General features: G+C 38.6%; 1 protein-coding gene and 1 long non-coding RNA gene across 10 annotated transcripts in view; one reads left to right on the top strand and one right to left on the bottom strand.

Moving 5' to 3' along the window:
* Positions 1–9,550, top strand: part of LOC147998663 (uncharacterized) — a 30,987-nt gene extending 21,437 nt beyond the window's left edge. The window contains exon 3 of the long non-coding RNA XR_015645233.1: positions 9,271–9,550. This is a non-coding gene — a long non-coding RNA (uncharacterized LOC147998663). The remainder of the gene's footprint in view (positions 1–9,270) is intronic.
* Positions 1–27,678, bottom strand: part of Pkib (cAMP-dependent protein kinase inhibitor beta) — a 96,604-nt gene that overhangs the window by 35,858 nt on the left and 33,068 nt on the right. For all 9 annotated transcript variants that reach the window (XM_087596838.1, XM_087596835.1, XM_087596836.1 and 6 more), the window contains 1 exon segment: positions 8,476–8,543. The gene's annotated coding sequence lies outside the window, so the exon portion shown is untranslated.

Below are 27,678 nucleotides of genomic sequence, written 5' to 3'. Positions count from 1 at the left end.
TGAATAAAACAGAAGTATCTTAATTTAAAATTATAAGCCACCTAAACGTTACCTACTACAGCCATTTGCCACGTACATGAATCTCAACCAAAACTGTTCTTTATGACCCAGATATTCTCCATAGTATTTCTATTTCTACTTTATTGTTTTTACTTTATTTTATCTCTGTCTGTATTTGTATCTGTATGTACTGTGTGTGTGAGAGAGAGAGAGAGAGAGAGAGAGAGAGAGAGAGAGAGTGTGTGTGTGTGTGTGTGTGTGTGTGTGTGTGTGTGTGTGTGTCATACACCAGTGGTCATGGAAGCCAAAAAAAGGAAGTTAGAACCCTGGAGTTAAAATTATAGGTAGTTGCAAACTGCACAGTGTGGGCAGAAGAGACACATCTGAATTAAATTCAGGTCTTTTGCAAGAACAGAAAGCACTCTTAACCACTAAGCCATCTCTGCAGCCCTGTCTCCATAATATTTTCCCCTCAAAACACTGCTTAAGCCACTCATCTAATTCAAAACTGATTTGAATTTGCTCTTAAAATTTGACTTGCCGCCTGGAGAGATGGCTCAGTGGTTAAAAGTACTGACTGCTCTTCCAGAGGGCCTGAGTTCAATTCCCAGCAACCACATGGTGGCTCACAGCCATCTGTAAAGGGATCCGATGCCCTCTTCTGGTGTGTCTGAAGACAGTGACAGTGTACTCACATCATACATATAATAAATAAATAAAATCTTTAAAAGATTTTGATTTGCTCCTAAAAATGTAAATCACAAGACTGAAGAAAATACACATAATTTTAAGACAATATATATTCTTTATGCTACTGTAATTATTATACAGTTTATATATGGGAATACACAATTCCATATTCATTAAAATTCTTTCATAGAATAAATAGGAAGAGAACTGCTGTTTATACAATAATATATTTACCATATAAACTTCTCTATAGTATAACCATTGCAAATTTCTAGGTGAGTTGATTTTAACCTTCCACCTTATTTTCCATTCACAATAGGTACCAGAACTCGTTCGTTGAAAACAGTGTGAGGCCAATATAAACTTTTGTTTTTGATAACCTTAAGCTTTTTTCAAATATTATTTTAAAGCTATTCAGATATTCTTTATCCTTATAGTTTTTATTAGAATATAAAATTATTTACATTTTATAAAAAACATTTTTCTTTTCTTGAAAAAGAAAATAGACACACATAATGGAATAAAGAAATCACACCACCGTTTGATGGATGCTCAACCTGACAGCTGGTGACTGAATGCTATTAGCCAGTCCTTTGAGTCATTTCCATACACTAAGGCAAACTCACATGAAACACTGTAAAGTTCTGAGATTTCGCCTTTGAAACATAAGATTTAATGGCCTTCTCCAAGCTACATATATGTCCGCCTAAAGAGCCTTTCTGCTCAGCAGCTGCTGGATGATCAGTCACTGGACTGCATCTGTCTGCCCTAGCAGTGACCTTGTCAAACAGTAAAGGCTTTAGATACTTTTATAGCTTTGCTAACAGCATCATTTTACCTCCTGATGTTAGGCAGTATAAATTAGCTCCTCTTCGTTCTTTTATACTGTTCCACCAAAAACTAGATTCTCACCTTTGTACTTAATGAAATTGTGGAAAACAAGGTCTCAGGAAGTTGCTTCCCACCTGTGCCAGCCTGGAGCCTGACAAACTGAATTTTCAGCAAATTAGCTCTTCCTGAGATCTTTTTAAAAATCTTCCTGTGAGAACCAGGGGTAAGTATGGGAGGAGGGAATGAATCAAAAAAGAGGAAAGAAAAATCCAAACTAGCCCTATTTGGTAGACTTAATCGTATGCTACAAGAATGAGGGCGGCGTTTGCCAAATTCGTGCATAACTCTCAGTGGTGACAGTTGTTATCAATATGAAGTTCTGAGCAGTCCCCAGAGCATTTCTGTCTGACACCATATGTATTCTTAATTCTGTAGCCAATTGAGGTTAACACATCTGAGAACAGAATCAAAATAAAGCTTAACTCGCTACATCTTTCTCACTACATCTTCTACTCTCCTACCCCTTCTCTAGAATGCATTGATTCCTTTATTTTCACACTACGACAAGATGTCAGTCACTTGGCAGGTTATAATTGGTAGCTTTAACAGTGTGACACTGCCCATATTCAGTCTCGGAGACCTGCTCGTTCAATTTCAGGCCTGAGTAAACTTTTCTTTATTGTAAATTAAAAACTGAACTAAAAAGAAAACTAAGTGTTCATTGCACTTGTTACATCAGGATGTATGTTGATATCTTCCTCTGCCGTCTTCCATTTTTATTTCTCCTAAGCAATCGTGAGGTTTCACTGATAGAGCAATTTACCATCATGTCACTAAACACTATGTAGGGCATCCCCCATGCCCCTGGAGAGATAAAGACTCTGGTTCGAGGCAAGAATGAATACTTCCTGTGCATTGACCATTGACATCAGAGGTTCAATGGAGCACTCCAACTGAATTTCATAACCATTGACCTTGTGTTGCTCTCATCACTTGAAAAACCCGTCTTTATAGGCAGAAAGTCTGGGGTGAATTTGACACAAGAATAAAACATCTGTTTATATTTTAAGCCTTCAGCTTCCATGAACCAAGAAAGACACTTTAAGTTATTCCACCACTATGATTACATTCAAATTCTGCACTGATATGCTAACGCATTTGGTAAAGGATAATGAAGAACTTTGGCGTAGGAAAATTCTCCTAATCTGAATTAAAATAACTGAAGAAATAACAAAACAAAACAGAAACAAAATACCCGAACAAGCAAGTAAAAAAAAGAAAAAGGAAAAAAAAAACCCACACAAGTCTACAAGTGTTTTTCTTCTCATGTTGCAACTTAAGGGAGAAAGATGTTTTTGTATTTATTTTATTTATTTATTTGTTAGTAGTTCAAGAGCAAAGACCATGGAGATGCCAGGATATGGAAGAAGTTCATGATACTGCATTCACTTACAGTAAGAAAGCCAAAAATGATGAAAGCCTGCACCTACTCAAGCGCCTTTGTCTTCTTATCCAGCCCAACATTCCTGTCAACAACAGAGGGTCTTCCAGTCTCAAATAATACTGGTAATACAGGCATGCTGAGAGGCCCGTCTCCCATATTCTGTCAAGTTAACAACTTAACACTAGCCATCACAATTAACAACCTACAAATTAGCCTTATTACAGACTATTCTCAGATGTCTTCCCAAGCAAAAGTGGTATACTGAAACATCAAAAAGACTTGCTCATGGGTCACTGGCACTGAAGGGAGACTGGCCATCCTGAATCTCTGAAATCTCTTTGGGTCACTTAATTGTGATTTTTTTTCTTTTACAATTGCTGTTACCAAGATTTAATTGCTTAGTTTAATTGGTTTTGTTAAAAAAAAACAAAAAACAAAAAAACAAAAAAACAACTCAGTTTAGGAATCACCCCTTTGCTGTCTGAATTTGCTTGAGCAAAATGACTTCAGACATGGAAACACCATTACACCATTATAGTACAAGGGAATTTTATATCACTCGGGTATTAAAAACAGTAATCAAGGTGGCTGAAAGTCATTTTGTTTTACCAAAGCAAAAGGAAATTCTGTTTTTTTTGTTTATTTGCTTTGAAATTCTGAAGAATATTTTTCCTTACACATGATCAAATATGTTATTCACTTAGAAACTCACCTGAAAATATCTAATGGGTGCCAACTATATGCCTGATATAGAACTCTTTATAGAATACGTAATCATAAATAAGCACCAGTCCAGGTCTAATATGATTTACAACTACAATAGGTCTCAGGAAAACATATAGCACAGGAGCACTGCATCAACATCAGACTCATCAGTCGTCTGAGATGAACGAATAAAAGAAGGTTAGAGAAAAAGAGTATTTCATGGGAAGAGAACAACATGGCACATTTCATGGCTATAAGAAGACTATGCAAGGTGCTGGAGAGATGGCTATTAAAAGCACTGTTATTCTTAAAGAAGACCCAATTTTGGTTCCTAGCACCCACGTGCTGGGTTCCCAACCACTCTTACCTCTAGTTCTAGGGCACCAGATTTCTTCTTTGAACCTTTAAGGAATGCACATGGTGTGCATACATACATGCAAGGCAAAACATGCAAGACACATAAAATAAAATTAATTTTAAAACAACGAAAGGGCACATAGTCAGTTCATAGGAAAGACGGTACCGAACAGCACAAGATAAAGGGGCACTTTGGTAGAAACCATGCCACCCGGAAATGTTAAAAATTATGTGGGTACAGCAACAGGCAGTTATTGAAGGATTTTAAGAAATAGTGGACAATCAAACCTGCATTTCAGGTTGGTTTGGCTACAACAAATGGCACAGATTAGAAAGAGCAAAAATGGGTTTCAGAAGTGAGGTAAGGGACTGGAAAAAATAGATTGGCCAGTAAAATGACTGGCACATAAGCACACGTACGTGTGATCCTCAGAAAACAGAAATGCTCGGTGTGAGTCTATATAACCAGCACTGGAGGAATTCCTGGAGTCAACTGGCCAGTCAGATACCTGACTAGATGATGCTAAGGTTAAAAAAGTGACCCTGTCTCAAGGTGGAGAGCAATGGAAAGTAGACATCCGACGCCAAGCTCTGGTCTCCACTGGCAAGCGCATACACATGTACTCTTAGCCACACGAACACACATCAACACATGTCAAGAAATGAGTTTGCAGGGATGGAAGAGAACTGATCAGTGAAGTACTTGCTAGTCTGACGAGTGACTATCTCAGCATGAATATTTGGGTTGGATTTCCCAAATCCATGTTTTTAAAAAAAAAAAAATGAAACAAAGAAGGGCCAAGGCATAGTGGCACACACTTATAATCCCAGAGCTGGTCAGGCAGAGGCAGGTGAACCCTAGGGCTTGATGGCAAGTTCCAAAAGAGTGAGAGACTCTGCCTCAAAATAAAATGTGCATAGTCACCAAGAAGCAACACCCAAGGTTGTCCTCTTCCCTCTACATACATACATACCTACACACTTGTAAAATATGAGTTTAGAGAGCACTGCAAAGTCTGAAAGGTGAAAATAATTTGCAAGATAGCTCATATGCCCTACTTAACAATTTATAAACTCTCAAGTTATTTGCATTTAAAATTGACCTGTTTTCACAGAATTACATGCAGCAAAGCTAAAAAGAATCAGCAATGAAGGGTGAGGCACACAGGCTTTGCAATGGTTTGTCATCTGAGCTCCATGCTCCTGCTTCTTACATAATACCTTGGGCAAGCTCATAGTCCGTCTAAGCTGCTTCCGTTTCTCTGAAGTTCACAAAACAAAACCTCCCAAAGTTTGGGAGAACAACCTACTTGGGTGAACAACCAATTCGTTTTGAGGAAACCGAGGACAGGTTAACTGGTGGCTTCCTCTCATCTGAGAGATGTGCATCTCCCTTCTGAAACCTGGTTTTCCTTCTGGAGCTTTTTTCTTCGAAAAGAACATAGTAGTGGAGCTTGAGAAGAGGCGGAAGGGCCACAATAAGGGTGGACAGGGGACACACAGCCTGCCCATGGATGCCTTCTTGCGTAGTGAGATTCTATAAGGATGACACTCTTGCTTTCCAAATGCAGATGGACAGGTAAGTCAGAGGTTTTATAGCTCACTACTCCACTGCTCAGAGAAACTAGATTCACTAGTGTTACTGGTTCCTGAAATGGCAGAGGCAGAAGTCAGCTTAGTATGATAGGGGCAGAGTGGAGTTGGGAGAAAAAATAGGATTTGTAATCCCTGTCTTCTTCTAAGACCGTGGGTGAAGCGCTAAGCACTACTCTACAAAGAAGAGACAAACTAGATGGTCTCCAACAGTCCTTTCAAGTAGGGAAAGTCAGCCATTTAATGATTTCACACCTGACTTTAAAAAGAAATATCCTCTCATGTATTATATCCCAATTACATTTTCCCCTCCTTCCTCTCCCCAATCTCTCTCCCTACCACCTTCCCTCACCTCCATATCCACCTCATCCTGCCCCACCTCAGACAAGAGCAGGCCTCTTGAAGACATCAACCAATCACAGCATAACCAGCTACAATAAGATCATGTGCATACCATCACATCAATGCTAGACAGGGCAACCTAGTAGAATTAAAAGGTCCCACAAGCAGGCAAAAGAGTCAGAGACAGTCCCTGCTCCCACTGTTAGAATTTCCACAGTGACACCAAGTAATTGGGCCACAACATATATGCAGGTCAAGGATCTAAGATGGTTGCCAAAAACAACAGCAAGCACGGCCAAGAATCCATCCTGAAACAGTTTTCAAAGTGATTCCATAAAGACCAACTTAACTCATAAGAGAGGTTATATATGTTTACGAAGAAAGTCATCATTGGATGAAAGGGCAAGGTTTATGAAATGAGATAGAAGAGATGGGGAAATAAATTGTAATGTAGATGTCTTCCATTTCTATGTAGGATAGTTTCGTTTTTTTTTTAAATGTATTTTTTCTCCATCTTTATTAAATTTGGTATTTCTTATTTACATTTCAATTGTTATTACCTTTCCTGGTTTCCATGCAAACATCCCCCCTCCCCCTCCCCCTCCCCCTCCCCCTCCCCTTCTATATGGGCTTCCCCTCCCCATCCTCCCGCCATTACCGCCCTCCCTCCAACAGTCATGTTCACTGGGGGTTCAGTCTTGGCAGGACCAAGGGCTTTCCCTTCCACTGGTGCCCTTACTAGGCTATTCCTATGCAGTTAGAGCCCAGAGTCAGTCCATGTATAGTCTTTGGGTAGTGGCTTAGTCCCTGGAAGCTGTGGTTGGTTGGCATTGTTGTTCATATGGGGTCTCAAGCCCCTTCAAGCTTTTTCAGTTCTTTCTCTGATTCCTTCAACGGGGGTCCTGTTCTCAGTTCAGTGGTTTGCTACTGGCATTCGCCTATGTATTTGCCATATTCTGGCTGTGTCTCTTAGGAGAGATCTACATCCGGTTCCTGTCAGCCTGCAGTTCCTACTGCAAGCTGTGAAGGAAGCCTTTTAGCCTGCACTGTACTGTCAACAGTATAGTACCCAGCGTTCAGGTACTTACCCCCAAGACCAGAAAATGAATAAGTGGATGGATTAGAACCAAAAAAGTAATGTCACACCGCTAGGAAACAGATCGCACTGCTACGGAACGTTTAAGAGTTGAATATCCCTGTTAACTAAGCAATTTGCTAGATCTTATCTGATGAGGCAAATTAAAAATACATCAAATTCCTGTTGGCTGGCTGTATTGGCTACTCCAAAAATGTTAAAGCTACAACTATTAAGTAACAGTGATTTGAGAATTTCCCTCAATCATAGAAAGATCTTAAGCAGTTATTATTATTCCAGGTCAATACATCCACAGACACAGATGTTTACAGTTGTGAGGTCCAGGCATGTGCTGTACACATTTCCGAGCCAGTGAGAGCCTTAGCTAGTGGCCTTGCTTTCTTGATCTCTCTTTACAGGGGCATTTCTCAACTTGTGGCTCTTGACCTCTTCAGGCACTGCATATCAAATATCAATGATATTTGCAATAGCAAATTCATTGATATTCATTTCATTGATATAGCAATGAAATGATTATATGGTTGGGAGGGGCCAGTATCACCACAAGGAGGCAGTGTATTAAATGGTCGCAGCATTAGGAAGGCTGAGAACCATGGCTCTACAGCATGACCCCTAGGACCGTACTCTTGAACTTGATGTATATCCAGTTTTCTTGCAATAACAGGGTGTAAAAATGGTACCATCACAGATAACACTTATACGACATGTTTCTATTTGCTTTTTTTTTTCTTTTTCTCCCTGGTTCTTCTAACTTTACCTAATAAGACATCTGTCAAAATGCATGTTCATCCTTAAACTCCTGATTACATAGAATAGGATGGGTCAGATTGCACCAGATCCTGAACTGAATGATTAAGCTTAATTATTATACACAGTAAAAGGCATTGAAGAAATGTACTGAATGTATTGAAACTGATTAGTCCTCAGCTATGTTCAGTGCAGTGTGAACCTTTAAATTTTTACTAAAACCGTTAAGCATACAAGATACACATTGCATGACTTTTAAATTCCCTTTCCTGTATCCATGTTCTATCATTTTTTTCTCCTTCTTACTTGTGTCATAACCATTCTAAAATATATGGATATAAGGTATGTCAATGCAATAATAGGTAACGCACTAGCCTCATAAAACATGTGGACACACAAGAGAAAAACACAATGAAAATGATGTCAGGAAAGAGGAATTTGCCAAAGAATAAATGCAATATTCACTACTTGCTCATACACATAATAAAAGATTTTTTGACTGGTGGTTGGTTTCTTTCATAATATTCAGTTGCTATTTTTGAAGAGTGGTAAGTTTTTCAAATTTTCATGTCCATTCATATTGTGTAGCTGTATTTTGCCAAAGGAACTATTTTTTCCCCAAATTTGTATCTAATTTCTTAAGTAGGAAAAAAATTAAAAGAATACTTACAAATCTGTGGTTAAAATGGGCTGTTGTTTCTGAGACAGGTAAAGGGTGAAGCTGAGAGGGGGTCTTTCCTGGAAATGAAAAAGAAAGAAGAAAAACTTTTTGAAGAACCAGAAAAAAAGATAATTACACTAATAACCAAATCTGAATATTTTGGATATGCTTTTTTAAAACAGGGTCCAAGTAATAAACATTAGGATTTTTCTTCCTCCTTGGGGAAACCAGAAACTCTGAGTAAATGGCGATACTGTGTGTTGAAAATTCAAAGTGAATGCACTCCCAATACCAGTTGTACAGAAGATTATCAGCTACAAAATCTAGGGGATGATTACTGCCTCAGCACTGATTAAAGACAAGTTGAGAAAAAAAAATCTCATAGACACGACACATCACATCAATGATCTCCTAAGAAAATACTTGGCATTGCTATATTTTTGAGAAGTTGTAACTATACGTATCAAACGTTTAGGATGTGATCTCATGTATCTTATTTGGATTGGATATGAAATGTCTCCTACAGGCTTGTGCCTCTGAACATTTGGCCACCAGATGAAGATGGACCCCTAGCTGTGTGACCTGTAAGTAGGACCTAGGTGGGCTTGAAGATTATAGCCTGGCACCAGGTCCATCTAGCTATCTCTTCTTCTTTCTCAACACATAAGAAATTGTATCATCAGCTCTCACTACCTGTGATGGTCCCAGTTGCCCCTTGTTTGTTGGTGTGATAAACTCTATTATCTACCTAACTGGTGACTCCGACTAAGCCTTGCCAATCTTAAACTGTTGTTTTTCTATCAGGCATCCTTCCACAGCCTCCAGAAATGTGAGAAAAACTGAGGTGTTGTATCCAGGTGCCTAGCACGGAAACCGCAGATAAGGAATGTAACCGTCTTCTTTCCGATTATGGGAATAAACTACATACATTCAATTCCTCTTCAGAGAATGGCCCCTGGCGCTTGGCGTAAGCATGAGGTGCAAAGAGGCTTGGAAGTAGTAGGAATATGACTGGCCAGTGTTTCCAAGGCAATAAAGGCCTGTAATTATCCTTACAAAGCAATAAAGTATCCTTATGTCCCAGTTCATTGCTCCATTTATCTCAACGATCTCCTAAATTGTATCCTTCTATGCATGCTTCCTTCCTGAAGATTCACTCTGAATCTTCGTGAGAATTACTTCAGGAACTCCGCTCACGTTCTCCCTATTACTGATCATTTCCAAGCTTCCTATCTCTGCTTAATCAAGCTCAAGACCCATTATTTGGTACAGGTTGTCCTGTAGGGATTAACTCCATTCTGTTTGCATCAATGCTAAAACTTGAATACTGTACACAAGCATTGGGTTTCTATCTGCTGTTGTGGCTGAGGCTCTTTATCCTCAATTTTCTCTCACCTCTCGCTGGCATCTATCCATATATTCTGGGTCACCTCGAGGACCCCTTCTCAGAAGCCTTTCACATCTCATTCAGACAAGGTAGAGCAATACATCTAATTGTACTTACCCCATGCATTGTAAATTCTTCACAATGACTGCCTTTCTTCTCATGAAAGTTTTTTTTTTTTTTAAACATTTAAGGGTATAAACGGTGACTCATTTGGCTTACCCCTAGCACACTTTTTTGGCAGGTGATGGGAAAAATGCAATAAATGTCGTGTTGAGTGTCAAAGTGCACGAGGTACCTTCAGACTTACAGTCGTCCAACTAAATACTTCCCCACCTTGTGCGAATCTTAAAAATCGAAAGAGGACATTTTTTAGCCTTGTTCCTATACACAACTTCGCATACTGTTTTGTATTATTCCAATCACTTAGGGACAGTTTCCCTTCAGTCAAGTCTTACCAGCCAAACATAAGGAAGTGAAGAGAGGAAGTGTTGTGGTTTGCCCTGGAGTTATCTGTACTTTGATGCTAATTCCACTGCCCCAAGGACAGCTGCCTAGTCATGTACTCAGGAATCAAGTGACTTCACTAAAACCTCCCCATTGAATTTGTAAAATACAAGTGAGGGGCAGGTACAAGATAGAAAGAGGCCTCTCTTTGGAGGAGAAGGAAGGATGGGTGGCAGAGAAGTTTGAAGGAAGAGGAGGAGACTTGAACGAAAAGGAAGGGAGACAGGAGGGAGAAAAGCTGTGGCAGGACATTGGAGGCTGACGTAAAGATTTCGCTCAGTGTATTTACAGGTTGTTATCAATGTTCTTAAGGGATGGATGGTACCGGGCTTTGTATGTTTAAGTGGGCAATTATATTTTATCAATTGGATCTAAGATTATTGGGTTGTGTGTTCTTTTATGTGAGGGTTTGAGTGTAGGAAAGTGTGCGGTGGCTGGAGACACGGGGCCACCGCAGCGGAGTTGGGATGTGTTTCCGCCAAGATATCTAGCCAAGATATCTTGGGGCACCGAGGACCCGACCCATCGAGGTAAAAGACAATAATACATCTTTTTATTTTTATACTTTTACAACAACAAGGAAGAGAAAGTTAAATCATGCAGCAGTCATATGGGAAGTAGCAAGAAGGTAAAAAAAAAATTGTAAACTTAAACATTTATACACTATACTGCCTATATACATCATTAACAATCCAAATGAAAAAATCTTCATAACTCCACTTTCCTTCTTTAGCCATTTGCATATAGTCATTGCCAAAGATTCAGCAGAAGTCGAAAACAGAAATTCACTATTAAGTCAGTTAGATAAATCCATGTATTGGTATTTGTGTTTTTAAAATGGTAGTTTAAATTTCTATTAATTTTACATGCTTTCCAGAATCCAGAACATTAAATTGAACTTTAATGTTATAAATTTTCACCTACTCTGTCCATGACAGGACGAAATCATGAAATATGAATAGAAAAATTGTTTTTCCTCTTGACTTCTTTTTGACTAATGTTACATCTAAAATACTTCTTCTATGGACTTTGAAAATAGTTTTACACCCATTATTTTGCCTCTTCATATATCAAAAATCAGATGTACAGCTAATATGATAAAGTCAGTGGAAGTTGAAAACTTGTCTCTATTCATCCTTTATCATTAAACATTGTTTCAGGCAAAGTTCAAATATTCCTGAAAAAGTTTCAAGAAAAGTGGGATGTACTTACTAGTTTTGTAATAGTGGGATAACCTAGAGTCATCCAAGAGCAGACTCTCAACTGAAGGATTTTCCAGATCAGATTGGACCATGGATTTGTCTGTGAGGGGATGCTTTGATTGCTACTTAATATGGGAGAACCCGTCCAGCTCTCTGTGGCTGCCCACTATCTAGCCCAGCAGCAGGCAGGTGGTCCTAGGCTATATAAGAAGGCTATCAAACATGACCTTGAATGAAAGCCAATGTTCACCTGTGGTTTCTGCCTCAAATTCCTATTAGAATCCACGTGCTGACATCCTATAATAATGAAGTGTAGCCTATAAACAAAATAAACCATTTTCACCCTTAAATTGATTCAGGACATGTCATGTCATGCAACAAAAAGAAACTAGAATAATATCTTACATACTTTTATTTTTATAAATAATAAAAACATGCTAAATTATAATTGTAATATTTATTAAACACTTAAAGATAAATGTAAAATGGAATAAATATGAGTATTTGTGGTTAGTGAGTGAGTTTATACATCTGAATGATTGTCTCTCGTCATCAAAACTGTTTTGGGAAGGATTACGAGGCTTGGTCTTATTGGAGGAAGAGGAAGATCATAAAACTCTCCCTCTTTCTGTCTCCAAGTTATGAATAAGGATGTAAACTCTTAGCTGCTGCTCCAACACCATGTCTGCCTACCTGCTATCATGCTCCCTACTCTGTTAATCATGAACTCAGCTGGAGGAAGCACACTGTCCTTGTGCTCACAGATAAGCACTAGGAAAGTCAGGAATGTTAAACACCCAAGGTGGTCTCTTCAAAGGGAGAAGGTGTATAACCTGTTTTCTGCCCAGAAGGTTGGGAATGGAGGTGGTTAGTAGCCTGGTGATTTTCCCACTTTCCATATGATGAAGACCACACTAGATCTTCCCCAAGACCCTTAAGATGTAACATGTAGTCCATGTATAGAACCCATCTTAAGGAATAGGCTACATGCACTTTACAAAGAGTATTTTAATGTTGTCATGCCTTAAGCTCTATTAGACCCCATGAGATTTAGTTAATTATCACCAGGAAAATTTTTTCCCAAGTCATGATATGCTTAAATATGCCTGAAATAAACAATCTGGTGTCAAGACTCTCCATATTTGGACCAACATCAGCTACTGAGTTGTATTGAACAGAACTTCCCTTTTGTCTGACATAGGATTATCACTCTTCTGGCTGTGAGGTTTGCCGAGACCCCTACACCTCTAAGATTGTAATTAAACCCTCAATTAAATGATTTCTTTCATAAGTTGCCTTGGTGATGGGGGCTCTTCATAGCAATAGAATAGCAGTTAAGATGTGCTAATATGCTTTTCCTGAACCTTAATACGTAAGGAATAATTTTCACAACATGGATACCACACACAAAGTCTAATCCTTTCTGCATTATCTCTGCTTGAGTTATATTTACTTCCAAACTTGATCAGACTTTGACAGCTAAGAGAAACAAAAGGCAAAAGAGCAAGTGACCTCACCAAGATGGACTTTATTCTTATCCTTGTAAGAAAAATGGCTCAAAATGTAAATTTAACAGCAGAAATCCACCCAGTTAGATAAAAGCACCTTCAGGATTGTGAGCTACCAGATCGTGACTGTCATCTCACCTAAGCAGACGGACGGCCAACATAAAGACAGACAAGCGAAGAACTGCTACGGACTCCACAGGCTCCCAGGACTGAGGCTCCTCCTTTTCCGCCTGCCACTGTTCCTCTTTCTGACCAAGGTTATGGTTAAGAGAACTAAACAGTCACTCATTGTTATTGAGAGCTGATTCACTAGGCTAGAAATGGAGTCTGAGCAGCCACTTCACAGCTGAATGCAATAAGATCGCTCTAAGCACGTGTTCTGGGAGTCTGTCTTCCCCTTTGGAGTTCTCCTTTCATATACTTCCTCCACATCTCTCTATTTTTTTGGCAAGTGCAGATCTAAATATCATTTAATAAATGTGTGCATCATGAGTAAATAAGACTAAGGGTAATTTCGCCTCTAGGGTTAGCAAAATGATAAACATCATCTCTGCTAAAATGATGACAGGTTGGTTATGTAAGTTTCTATATCACAAGACTTAGAACTGTATTATGGAAATTTCGAAAGATAATCTTAATCAAAGGTGTGTTCCACTATAAAGATATGCATCAAGTGGTAGGATGGAGGATTGAAATAAGTTGTTTTGGAACAAATAATCAACTAGACACAGGATAAGATTTGGTCTAAGCTTGCATTGTACTGTTGTAAAATTTCCATGAGGTCCTAAGGTTAATTATGGCTCCACCATGAAATAATTTATAGTAAACAATTGTGTACTGTACAAACATATGTAAGTTGAATGTGTCAGATAAGTACTATTGATCTCTGTAAGGCAAATTAACTGCTCCGATTGTATGAACAAGCTTTAAAGGGGTGTTCTGAAAATGGATTTAACCTCCCAAGCATGACAATGGTAGAAACAACCATCTGAAGAGAATTGTGGTGGAAACGAAGTATAGGTATCCAGGACTCTGTCTTCTACCCACAATCCAGAGAATTAGCTTAGGAAGGAAGATAAGTGAGACACTGCACATGACACGCAGGAGGCATGCAACACATGCCTGCTAATGAACTTATTAATGAATGCAGTAATGAAAGATGGGCTTTTCTAAAGGGCCGAGGACAGGTAGATGAACTTAATACTTAAAGAGTCTTAGAGATTGTATGCTTTAAGCTACTGGCATAGTTTGACGAGTTTTAATGTTACACGAGCTTTTCCTTAAAAGAAAAAGGAATGGGTAGATTAAGAGTGAGCAGACAGAAACATACAGGGAAAGTCTCTAGACGTAATCTCAGAAATGGGCAATAAAATCCATCAAAAGGTGACGATAGTAAAATTGTAATGAAGAAATGACACGCTAGTTCTCCAGGCCTCTAGAGAACAAGAGAGCTTAACACAAGATGATTACGGTGCCCCCTGTGTTGTTAGGTGTGGTCATCCCAAAGGACTATTTCATGAAGCATGAGTTGTGAGGATTCTAAGTTACTTTTAGACTACACTCTGAAAGAAAGGCAGTTTTTCCCTGTTTGCAGAATGAACTGAATGTGTGGAGGTTTCCCTTAATTACGAGGTGGACAAGGACTCTTGGATCACTGCAGGTGACACAAGATGGAAGGAGTTTGTGACTGTATGTCCCTGATCACTTGGTCCAACTGTCTGGAAAGAAAAGCTAGGCTTATACTGTGGTTAAGCCACTGTTATCCTGAGGCTTGATTGTGAGTAGCATACCCATCTCCTAACAAATACATATGGTAAGGAAAACATTTTAAAATGGGAAAAATTCATGGAAAGTATTCCTACAAAATACTGGGTGAGGGCCAGCATGACCTAAAACATGGAAACATGTTGTAGGTTCAGTGTCTAGACAAGGGCAATAGTATAATCAACAAAATGACAGGAGAAAAAAGGAATCGAGAGGGAAATTGAGATTTATCAGCCTGTAGATGAGAGTAGATGAGACAAGGGAAGTACTCAGCCAAGAACTGGAACTAGGAGTCTGGACTCAGACACAGGGGCAAATTGAAAACTGGAAGATGAACAATTTTTTTATAGTATATACAGTTTACAAATGAGAAGAAAATGTCAGAATAAGATATCATGTACTGCCTGTCCAAAACTTAATAATGGAGTATTTGCACACAAATCAGTAGGAAGCGGCAAAAAGATCAGCACAGGAAAAAAAATGAAAGCATTTCTTACATAGGAATGCAAGATGATTAAAAACAGAATAGAATCAAGTCCAGCAGGCAAAGACATTTGAAGGATTTTAATGTTCTAGATATTTAAAATCCATGTAGAGGTCTGTTGAAAAATTAAGCAATCATGTCTTGAAACAGAGCAATGTTCCGAACAAGCCAAGTTCAATTTCAGAAATCTTAAGATAGACAGAACAAGGACGATAGCATCTTCTTTTGAAAGAACCCCTCACAGTAGAGAAAAAGGGAGAAGAGGAGAGAGAATAGAGGCAAAGGCAGCAGACAGAGACATCTTAGCTCTGACAGATGCTACCTCTAGGATACTGCTCACCCCAGAAATAACAAAATCTTCCTTGATCACTGTTTCTTACATTTTACATTTCAGCCTCAAAGTTAAAAAAAAAAATAACAGTTTACAAGAAGGAAATAAGCTGCCGCCTAGAAGAAATAGGCAACAGTTTGGGAATTTATATTCCAGTTGCTGGACAGTCACCACGGTTCCAGGATAATCAGGGATATTACACCGTGTACGCTCCACGTATCTTCTTTCTCCACCTCAACTATGCCATCCAACAAAGACAGAATACTTCAGGGAGGAATCAGAGCAAAGATTTCTGTTTCTCTTAATACCATGATCAAATTTGTAAAGATTGCTTCCTTTCTTGCAAAACGCATGCTATAAACACAAACTATAGCTCCTCATGAAACATTCAGGAAGAGTCTATGATTTTCTAACAGAACCATTGCACTTCTGTTGAAATCTCTCAGGCTAAATCTCTTTGTCTTAGAAACTGATCCTCCTTTCCTTTCCTTTGAAGAGAAATCTGGTGGTAATCTCTTCCTCCTTGCATAGTGACTGCATAGTGACAGTGGATAACATGGTCTTTCTGTCTTGAGTGGCAGGGGTGCGGTTTTTATGTAGTTTTAGGGTTCAATGTTCTACTTGAGTTTCATAAGTTCTCAATACTGGATCTTGTTTAGAACCCTTCACCCCTTCACTGTGGTGGGTGTTTGTTTTGTTTGTCTTTTTCAATATAATGATTGGACATTACCTACCATTCTTCCAAGTGAAGGCCCAACCTAAAATGGCCTTTCCAATGGAAGCACATGCAGAACACAGCAGCTGCTATAAAGCATTACGTTAGCTAGGGGGGAGCGAGAGAGCTTTCTTCTTATGTGGAGCTGCATAAAGAAAGAGCATGCGTGGATGGGAGATGAGTCTGTGGCAAGTGTGGACACTGTGATTCTTCCGTCCTTAGAGTATATACACCGTGACCTTCAAGCCACTCAGCTCAAACAGAAAAGTCCCTCTCCTGACCCCATGAGGTACCACATAATAAACAGAGCACCGAGCAGAGTAGCGGGCTCACATTTGTTATGGTTGCTCAGCCTGTGTTTCTTAATGTTTGCCTGCAAAGCTTCAGTGAAAGTAGAAATTTTAAGTTTCCTCCAGTATAGCCCAGTCAGTTTGGAAATGCCTCATGTCTGCTTGGATAGCTTACAGTATCTTTTTATGATAGAATTTTATTCTGCTTTCAAACGTCAACAAATCAAGTGATCTATTACCAGATAACCTTCACAAGTAAAAATAAAGTGAAATAAAACAAAAATGAAGTAACTTCTGGAATCTTTTTACCCAGAAAGAAAAAAAAAGACAAATAGATTTGGATAACTATTGGCCATTATAGTTAACAAAATATTATCATGGATAATTATAAAGTTAATTGAGCTTAAATATATATATATATATCTTAATTGATAATTATAAATGTAATATTTTAATTAGATATACCCCCAATATTGTTATAACCAACCTAGCAGATGTACCCTTTGTACCTGATGATTCGTATTCATAAAGGAAAGAAAAAACAAGTGTCTTTTTTTTTCTTTTTTCTTTTTTCGGAGCTGGGGACTAAACCCAGGGCCTTGCTCTTGCCAGGCAAGCGCTCTACCATTGAGCTAAATCCCCAACCCCCAAAAACAAGTGTCTCAAATACAAAATTGAACACCTTGACTTTCTGGGAAGGAAGGAGGCAGGAAAGTGTTATTGCCTTGATTTTCCTGTCACTGTCTACAGCTGCACAGACTGTCATCACAGCTGTCACTCAATACAGCTGCACAGACTGCCATCACAGCTGTCACTCAATACAACTGCACAGACTGCCATCACAGCTGTCACTCACTACGGCTGCACAGACTGCCATCACAGCTGTCACTTTAGCTATACAGACTGCCATCACAGCTGTCACTGTCTACAGCTGCACAGACTGCCACCACAATTGTCACTAGCTTTACAGACTGCCATCACAGCTGTCATTCACCATGTCCAAAGAGTATTCTCTGCTCAATTTAAAAACTATAGATGTCATTAGAGTCCAAATTTAGAACTTAACATGCTTTAATATGATTTTTACAATGGTGAATTCTCCCTAGAACAGTGGTTACTAGACAGTTTGGATCAGAACTGCATATGCTCAAACCAGACAAACTCCCAGCACAGATGAAGGCAAGCAAACAGAAAATCCCAACTCAAGCCAAGATGCTTTTTTGCAATAGATCCCATAGAAGAAGAAAGACTGGTCCACTTCTATGAAGTGATACTAATTATTCAACCAAACCTCAGGGCATACTCAAGAAAACTTGGCCATCACAAATTGAACTCCATATTTTTGTCGTTTGATTTGCTTTGTTTGTCAAACATTTGCTGAGGGGATTACCCAGCTGTTAAAAAAAATGAAATTATAAAATTTACAGGTAAATGGTTGGTGTTAGAAAAAAATAGCATCCTAAGTCAGGTAACTCAGACCCCAAAAGACAAATATCATATGTTTTTGCTTATATTTGAATGCTAGCTTTTAAGCATTCAGTCTGCATGCTCGAGGCTAAATAGTCACAGAGATTGGGTACCTCAGGAAGGACCAGGTGGGGTGGAGGGGTTGCCCTAAGTAAAGAGAAATAGAATATAATGTTATAGAGGAACAATGGTGAAATTCCAATTGGAGGAATAAATAAGGAGGGGATGGAAGAGAAGGGTAAGCAAGGGAATATAAGGAGGGAAAGCTAACACTAGAGGCCTTCTGAGAAAACATGGAAATCTACTACTATAGAAGTTTCCATATAGGAAAGGATTCTAAATGGAGTCACCAAACAATAGGGGGGAGAATAACCCAATTAGACTTCTTATGCCATTAATAAAATGTCCAGGGTCGAGAATGGGTTACATCTTTTTAAGACATTAGCCAAATTGGCCCCACAGAAGTGCCCTAAACATCACAAGCTACTGGATGCTCTCCAATATCTGGTGGTACAGCCATATTTCCAAATGCAACATTTACTTATGTCATGAAAAATAGAAGAAAACCCAGTGTGTAGCTAAAGATTTCATCTATACTAGAAAGTACTCAGCGTACTACCAAAAAGGAAAAGTAAACATCCATATCTCCCAGATCCACATCCTTCAACCTATAACAGTAACCATTGCAAGCTCAATAGTGAGACAAATGGGATGGGAGTCACCATCCATTTGTTACTCAGTGAAGTGATAGCCTAGTAGAACTCTTACCTGACACTGCTGAAGTGTCCAAGAACTTGAGACTAGGTAGGCCATGGGTCTAAGAGAAAAATTATTATAACCCTACTAAAGGACCATAGCAATAAAAATGATTCCTAGTAACATACTGTTATACCCATAGGTCAATGCCTCATGTCAACCCTTTCTTGGTTATAGCACCAAGACATAATAGGTAAGAGAAAGTAGAGATAAATTAATCTTCATGGAAGTGAAAAATTCTGTGCATAAAAGGACAACATCAGAAAGCGAAAGGGCCTCCCCTGGCATGAAGAAACTACTTGTCAATCACAGACGTGCACAGCGCCAATCAAAAGGTCCATCGATACACCTGCCAATCAAGGTGCATGCAATAGATGCATCTTGAGTACAGAATTAACACAACTAACAAAAAGAGTACTGACAACATATCTGAATGGACAGTCTTGAAGAAATCCAAGTGCACATGAAATGGTATTCGGCATTATTAACTATGAACAATATATAAAGAAAAACCAGGATGAAACAACACTTTACACACAGCTATAATTTACAAAACACAATGGCGGGTCCTATCAGGCATGACAAAAAACTGAAAACTTTATTCATTGCTGGTTAGAATGTGAAAAAGTACAATCTCTCTAGATAGGAGGTTGGCAGTTCCTTTTAATGTTCAGCACATTTGTCTTGTGACTCAACCTCTCCACTTGTGAATATATAACCAACCAGATGCTCACAAAAACATACTCAACAATGCTCATAGCACTGGCAAGCATAACAACCAAGCTGTGGAAAGACAAACATCCACCAGTAAAATAAACTGGAGTGTAACGACAGAATACAGTATTTTTGGCAGTATGAAGAGATAAGTGACTCATGATTTTACACAGAACGACATCCAAAGGAATATGCCACATGAACCAAACCACATTAGCATAAAATTTCCAACATATGCACGTTAAGACTAAGGTTTGAATGCCTTGGACAGAGTTGAGAGCATTTGAGAGCAATCAAAGCTAAGGGTCAAAGGTTTCTCTTTGGGATGTGGTATAATCTAGAATTGTGGTGATGCTGTTTGATTATACTATATACCAATAAACTGTGTGCTTGATATAAATTTATATGAATTATATGCCAATAAATATATCTTGAAACACAATTTACTGAGGTAACTAGTCAGGAGATGAATGTTTTCTGTGACCACAGAATTATTATACCAAGGACACACTTAACATGTACTATATATTCTGCCTATTGAGTTGACAGGGGTAAGAATACTGGAGGAAGACTCAATCCTCACATATAAGTGTCTTGTATATAAAGCAGATTATGAAATGAGTGGATTTTTAGATAAATAGTAATATTAATTACAAGAACAAGTCAATTCATGAGATTTTTCTTTTCCATTTAAAACTCAGTTCCAAATCTATTTTTCTGAATGAACTGCACATTTCTGGATGATAAATGCTCCTTTTAGCTGCTTAATGATAAACTCCATCATCCGTTAATCTGTTCAAAGCCACAGAAAGTGAGTCGTGTCCTCTTAATTAATTCTGATATCATTGCTGGGGTTTGGACCTTAAATGTACCCTAGCACTTCTTATTCTCAGAACGGCATGATAAAGGGAGGTGGAAATCTTATGAGTGGGATGTAATGTGTGGGTTCCTGGTCATTGAGATAGGTCTTTGAAGGAAACAGTGGGACTCTACTCTTCATCTTCCTGGCTGTCCCAAAGATAAAGTATTGAGCTTTTCCCTGCCCTATGGTCCCCATCACAAGATGGCTTCATAAGCCTAAAGGCAATGGAGCCAATCAATCCTGGATTAGAACTTATAAAACTATTCATCCCTCCTTCACTATTGATTATTTCAGGTATGTGCTAGAGTAATAAATTTCTGTCTGACACATTGCTTACACACCTTAAAGCCTGACAGCTCTCAGCCCAGAGTCCAAGACAAGGAGAATGGAGTAGGGGTCCCAGGACCATGAACTCTTTGAATAGAAATAGCCTTCAGAAAAGTAAAAACTTAACACTTTGATCTCATTTGTCCATTTCCAACCCTGAGCTCCAAGCATGCCTTTGTCTCAGTGAATTGCTGTGATGAATAAAGACAGAATCAGACCAGGTCTTCTGAGACCAGGTGCACTGTTCTTCCTACCACAAGGCACAAAGCAACCCATTTAGTTCTCTGTTCTTGACTCTATTGTCTGCCCATAGAACGGAATGTGTATATAATAAACCCACCATGTTTTAAACAGGTACTGTAAGTTGTGTCATCTCGGGGGTCTGGGACTGAAAGAAAAAGGTGAAGGGGAAAAGAATGCTTTCATATTTTTGATCCACAGAGATTCACAGGAATCTATTAACAATCCTCTTGCTATTGAACCCCTCCATGTCTTTTCTACCATGATGGACTGGATTCGTTTAAATCACATTCCTCCCTTCAGCTGTTTGTTGTTTTTTGCTGGGTATTTGGCAGAGGTGATAAGAAAAGTAATAATACACGAAAGGTTCTTGATTTTAAAAAGCAAGTATAAGTTTATTTTACGTTTTCATGAGTCTTTATGATCTTCACTAAACAGCTGATGAATATTAATTATTAAGGGAAATGCAGATCTATACCAGAAGTAATTTTTCAATGTTTAGAACCATCCATTTCCTGTAGCTAACATGAGAATAAAACATTATTCACTCAAAAAGTCCACAATGACTTCTCTTTGACAAAGTCTAGTTTTTATTTCTCATAAAAATATCATAATTTTAAAATAACCTCACTGCCTTCCTTAATACTTGTGTAAAATATTAGCTCCATTAATCAGCACACGATTCTCTTTGGCCAGAGTATACCCTCACTATCTAAAGAGCATCCAGAATTCTGGGTAAAGCAGCACTCAACCCATTTGTTAAATTAGGGTTACTCAAAGAAATGACATTGATAGCATAATGTCACCAGGTGCTTTGAATATACAGGAACCACAAGAATATCTTTGTGGATTTCAATGTTTTTCAGTATTAACCATTAATGGACAGCAATAACTGACATTTCTACTTTATAAACAAGCACCAAACTCTAACACTTTAAGGAAAATATCCAAACTTTCTCATGTAGAATGTTTAGGGGCCTCAAACAAATCCCCCACTCTAAGGTAGCCATAATAATGCTAAAACGATTGTCACTGATAATATCATCTAGCAATTGTGTAACTTAAAGTTTTAAGCATGCATATAAATGCTAATCTGACTAATCTTCATAATAATTCCACGGATTAGACCATATTATCTGTAATTTGCATGAGCACTGTCAGTTCTTTTGCATAAGTCATGAATCAATCACCTGACTGTATCCACTTGAGGGGAAGTGTTCTTAGTTTGGGGTTGTAAAGACTTTTTTTTAGCCCATACTTTCTTGACATCACTGCACAGGCAGAACATCATAGCAGTAGGAATTGTGGGCAGGGAAGAGTTGTTTGCTTTACGGTGGCCAGAAAGCATAGAGTAATTCAGGAAAGGGACAAGAATAAGACACCCCAAAGTACTTGTCCTACTGACCTACTTTCTCCAGCTGTGCCTCACCCTCTAAACTTTTCATAAAATATAATACAAGTAGTTTTTTTTTATGTTGTTGTTTTAAACAACTAAAAGATGCTACCAAATAGGCCTGATTGCATTTTCAAAATAGGTATGACCATCCCCAGTTCACCAATGAAAAGCACTTCGGGGGTGGGGGGGGATAAATAAAAAGGCCTTCCAAATGCACAGGCTCAGAATTGACAGTGCCAAGATTCAAACTTAGATCATAAAATCAATACAAATGTATCAATCACTGGTACTCAACCTGTCTAGGAAAACAAATAGTACATACAGGCTTTGGTAATATCCACACCTTCTATTACCATAAGGTAATAGAAGATATCGCTACTGTGTTTGGGAGGAAGTACAGAGTGTAAAAGTACAAGTAGAATTTCCTAGTGTTAGCACGTGCATTACAACATAGCTGACATTAGTCAGAGCCCATATCTTTAGTTGTGTTTTTTCAATGACTTCAGCATGAGTCACATGATTCCTGTGTCTGCAAAACTAATTTGAGAGAAATCTATTGGCTTAATGAATATACTTTAGGTGTGGGTGAAAGTTGGTGTTTAGGATAGTGTACACTCTAGTCCTTTACAAATTAGGAATGCACAACTGAAAAATAGATAAATACAAAGATAATTTGCTGCAGGGGGTGTCGTTGCAAACAAGATTCCAAGAAATTCTTACTAAATTATGGAGACACCCGAGGCGTCATTTCAAACAAACTCAAAATGAGAGGCTCCAAGTTCAAATGCATCCATTCACACATTAGACCCCCTACAAAATGCCACAGGTTACACTAAAAACTAGAGCCACATCAGTTCTAAGATATTATCCTATCATCAATCATTTATATAATTAAAAGCAATTAAAGACACTACCACAAACTACAATTCTACTTCTGAATGAATAGATACAGTTTAGAGGCAAATCATCCCCCATGTATGGTGAAGCTGCCCAGCTAAACATAACACATTTATTGCATTGTGGTGATAGTGGGTGAGTGCTCCCAGTGAACATATAGCCACCAGCAACGATTTCAAATGCAAGTTTTACTGGGTAAAGGCAGACACCGAGGCTAACTGTTGTGGTTTGAGTCTAAAATGTCATCCACGAACAGGCTCATGTTTTCGATGCTCAGCCCCCAGCTTATTTTAAAATCTGTGAATCCTTCAGGAACTGGGACCCAGATGGTTGAGGTGAGCCACTAGGGTCTGGACTTTGCGGAAAATACCTGCCTCTAGAGGCCTCGCTCTGTCTCTTTATGTGCCCAAGAGAACTAATACGGCCACAGACTTCCAACATCCAGGCGTCCTCTATGCCTTCCCCACTGTGCTGGACTAAGACACTGAAACCACAAGCCAAGCTAAACCATAAACCTGACCCCCCTTAAATTGCTTCTAGGTAGTATTTTGTCATCTTGAGGAAAAACATAGCTATTATGATAAAGTAATCAATCAAAAGCTTGGATAACTGTGCCTCCATTTAACTAGGAGCTAGCTGGGATAATCCTGTAATAAGCAAAAGAGAACACAGAACAACTTTTGTGTGTTTTGCTAAGAGACACGAAGGGGGAAGTTATGCTGTTTAAACACAAGGAGTCAAGATGAACTTTAATTAAATAGGGAGGTCAGAGAAGCCTCTAAGGAAGGTAGAGAGACCTGGTAAATCTACAGTGTGTATGCAGAGCAAACATGGCCACTGGTGGCCTTACCTTCAAGAAAATGATTCAATTTCTCCGCATTGCACATCTGTTTTTATGTCTTGGTGCCATACCTACAATTTAAGGATGTTGCTGCTCTTCTGGCCCTCTCCTTAGGGCTTCCAATCCCCCCAGAGTCCTCTTGACCACTTACTCTTCTCTGCTGAGTCCCTGACTGGCTACATAGTCTAGAGCCACACTTGGTTCTCTGCACTGAGGTCAGTGAGAATCAGCTCTGACAGTGGATAAATGAGGGCAAAGACACACTGGCTTTCCTCAGATTAAAATAGTGAATTGATTGAATGCATAGATAAATTCACTAAAAACTTAGGATTTGATTTTTTTCAACTGAGGTAAAATGTGCTAAAAAAGCAAATACATAGGCGAATGCCAGCAGCAAACCATTGAACTGAGGATGGGACCCCCGTTGAAGGAATCAGAGAAAGAACTGGAAGAGCTTGAAGGGGCTCGAGACCCCATATGAACAACAACGCCAAGCAACCAGAGCTTCCAGGGACTAAGCCACTACCCAAAGACTATACATGGACTGACCCTGGACTCTGACCTCATAGGTAGCAATGAATATCCTAGTGGAGCACCAGTGGAAGGGGAAGCCCTTGGTCCTGCCAAGACTGAACCCCCAGTGAATGTGATTGTTGGGGGGGAGGGCGGTAATGGGGGGAGGATGGGAAGGGGAACACCCATATAGAAGGGAAGGGGGAAGGGTTAGGGGGATGTTGGCCTGGAAACCGGGAAGGGGAATAACTATCAAAATGTAAATAAGAAATACTCAAGTTAATAAAGATGGGGGAAAAAAAAAGAAAAAAAATGTGCTGAAAAGTCTTAGTACAGTTGTGTTAATCAAGTGATATTCATACAACTGCCCTGTTTTTTAAAACCACTTAAATATTAATAATATCTATATATTCTTTTGCAGATTTACCAGATCTCTTATTTCTTAGAGGCAAAAGTTTTATTAGCCAGATTCTACATGTGCATATATTAGCCCCATAACCAAGTAAAATTACATCAGAAGTTACAATAATAATAAAGAAAAATCTAAAATATTATATATATAATATAAGCAAAACTTACACTACTACAAAATGTAAGATTACTGTCAAGTAAGAGAAAACACCAAACTAATGCTTTTGTCTTTGAACACAAAATTGCTAATTCCATACATTTTTTAAGTCTTTAAGTTTCACAGCTCTGTACATCTACAAAACACAACTGGTTTTTTTGTCAGTAATTTATAGGTAGACGTATAAAGCCTAAAATTAATATTTACCTATGAAATATTTTATAAGGGTTATTCAATTTTAAATAAATAGTAAGTAAATAGTAAAGATTACTCACTGTAGCAATCTATCTTTTCTATACAAGTCACCATAATTAGTAAGCACATATTTCTACGTTTGATTATGTCTATCTTCTATCCTAAACTGCAAAAGTTCCCAGCCTAAAATTAACTGAAATTTTTGCTGCAAAGGAAAACAGTCCACATTCAGTAGAAACTATACTTAAAATTTTGATCCTTTCCTGATACATAATAGGATACTATCTGGAAACCCTGAACAGTAACATGAGTGGCTTCCAATCAGCCAGAGTTGGGAAAACACAGCCTGTACTCTACACTGTGGAATTGCTGAGATGCTGTACTAGGTAGGTCATATGTATTAAATGCATTTTATATGGGATATTTTTGATTACCTAATATATTACAATGCATTCATCAAATGAAAGAGTATTTTAGCTAACTTCTGAATACAGGGGAAGAAAAGATTAACTTGGTGCTTGAGATTCCCAACTCATAAATGGGAATAAATGACTTGAAATATATGTATTTTCCCAAATAAGTCCTTGTCTCCTAAAATCACAGCACCTGCTTTTCAAACGAACTCTCATCCTTCTACGTTGCTTATTTGGAACATGAAATAATGCTCTGCCTTACAAAATTCCTTCTCTGAAAGTGGTTCATTGGTGGGAAGGAATAGGGTCAAGGAACTCAGGATGGGGATACAATGAATAGACCACTGAAGCTTGGAACAGCAACCTCCTCGTTGCTGGTGGATTTTCTTTGCTACTAGAAGACTTTCTCTACTATCTGAGGAGATTAAAGCTGCCTAGCCTAAGAGCCTGTATGGTGAGGTAAGATTATTCAAGTGGAAAATCCTATCACTGTTTGTACTTGGCAAAACAAAAAATGAAACCAGACTTCTTGATGCTCTGGAGAGATTCATGACGTCATGGAGGAATTGAAAGGTATCATGGTAAATTCCCACCTCCCTTTCCAGTTAGTTCACCTATACGATTATGTGGGCTTTTCCATACATGCTGAGTCTCCAGAGGTCTAATAGTGTAAAGCATTTTAACAAATTCCCTTAAAGGTAAAAAGGAAGTCACACTTTTCCCTTATGCCTTCTCCAAGGAACTGCAATGTCTAATGAGTCCATAGATTTGGAAAGCAACAGATTGTTAACTTGTGTGTGCTGCTCTGGCCCACTTACTGGGTGATCACAAAAGCTGCCAGTTTAGAACATGTCTGTGACTAAGGGCAGACACCACAAAAAGGCCAGGCTACTGTCTTCTGTCATTTGGGACTTAAGACTCATCAGAGCTGATGGAGCTTTAAGTCCTCGTAGCTAACAAGGATCCTGGCTGGAAGCCACAGCAGACCATATAAGGTTTATAGTGAACCCTCAGGACTCTTCTACAGATAACTACTCTCCCTTTGAGAAATAGCATTTGTTTAGTTTTGTATTAAGTCTTAGTAGTATGGTCTACCATGGGCCACCATAAGCATTATGAACCAATTGTTGGACCAACCAGTACAAAAGAACTTCAATACTAAACAGAAGCCATGTGAATAAGACTGAACTCAAGCAAATCCCAATGGCACAAATAATTTACATCCGGAGCTAGGCCACGTGTCTTACTGTCTTCTTACTACTTCCAACAGGAGTTTGCTATAACACACTAACAGGAAGAGAAACTTTAGTCTGCCTTACAAACATTGTAATTGCTATAGGCAGGTGAACAGCTATTGTAATAGAGCTGCTTTCTAAGGCATCCCTGAGGATGGTGTGGGTCACTTTATCAGACAAAGACATGCGGCTCCTTGAGAGCAAAAACAATAATGAATGGTTGGCACAGAGGTTTATATTAAAGAATACCAGCTCTGGCAATGTACCCAGTTCTAGAGAAAAGACCTACAAAAATGAGCACTTATTTTATTATGTGTGTGTAGTTTCGATTTCATCTTCTCTTTCAGCATTTATCCTCTAACCTTTATTACAAACAGCTATTATAGCTGTGTCACAGTGTTAAAGTAACATGACGTAACGAACAGTAAGTATCAACCAATGGCATATTCTCTTCCCAGAAATGGCTAGTATAGTGTTGATAATAAAACATGCTTCAAAAGGGTTGTATCATATTACAGAAGATTTACGTCATCTAATATGCATATGGGTGCTAAGGGACAAAGGTTGGACTTTGATGACAAATCCATGAGTTAGCTTGTTGAG

Source organism: Rattus norvegicus, chromosome 20 (assembly GCF_021556685.1).
Source record: "Rattus norvegicus strain SHRSP/BbbUtx chromosome 20, alternate assembly SHRSP_T2T, whole genome shotgun sequence".
Classification (NCBI taxonomy): Eukaryota; Metazoa; Chordata; class Mammalia; order Rodentia; family Muridae; genus Rattus; species Rattus norvegicus.
The sequence above is the reverse complement of the archived record's forward strand: the minus strand, read 5'-3'. Positions and strand labels throughout refer to the sequence as shown.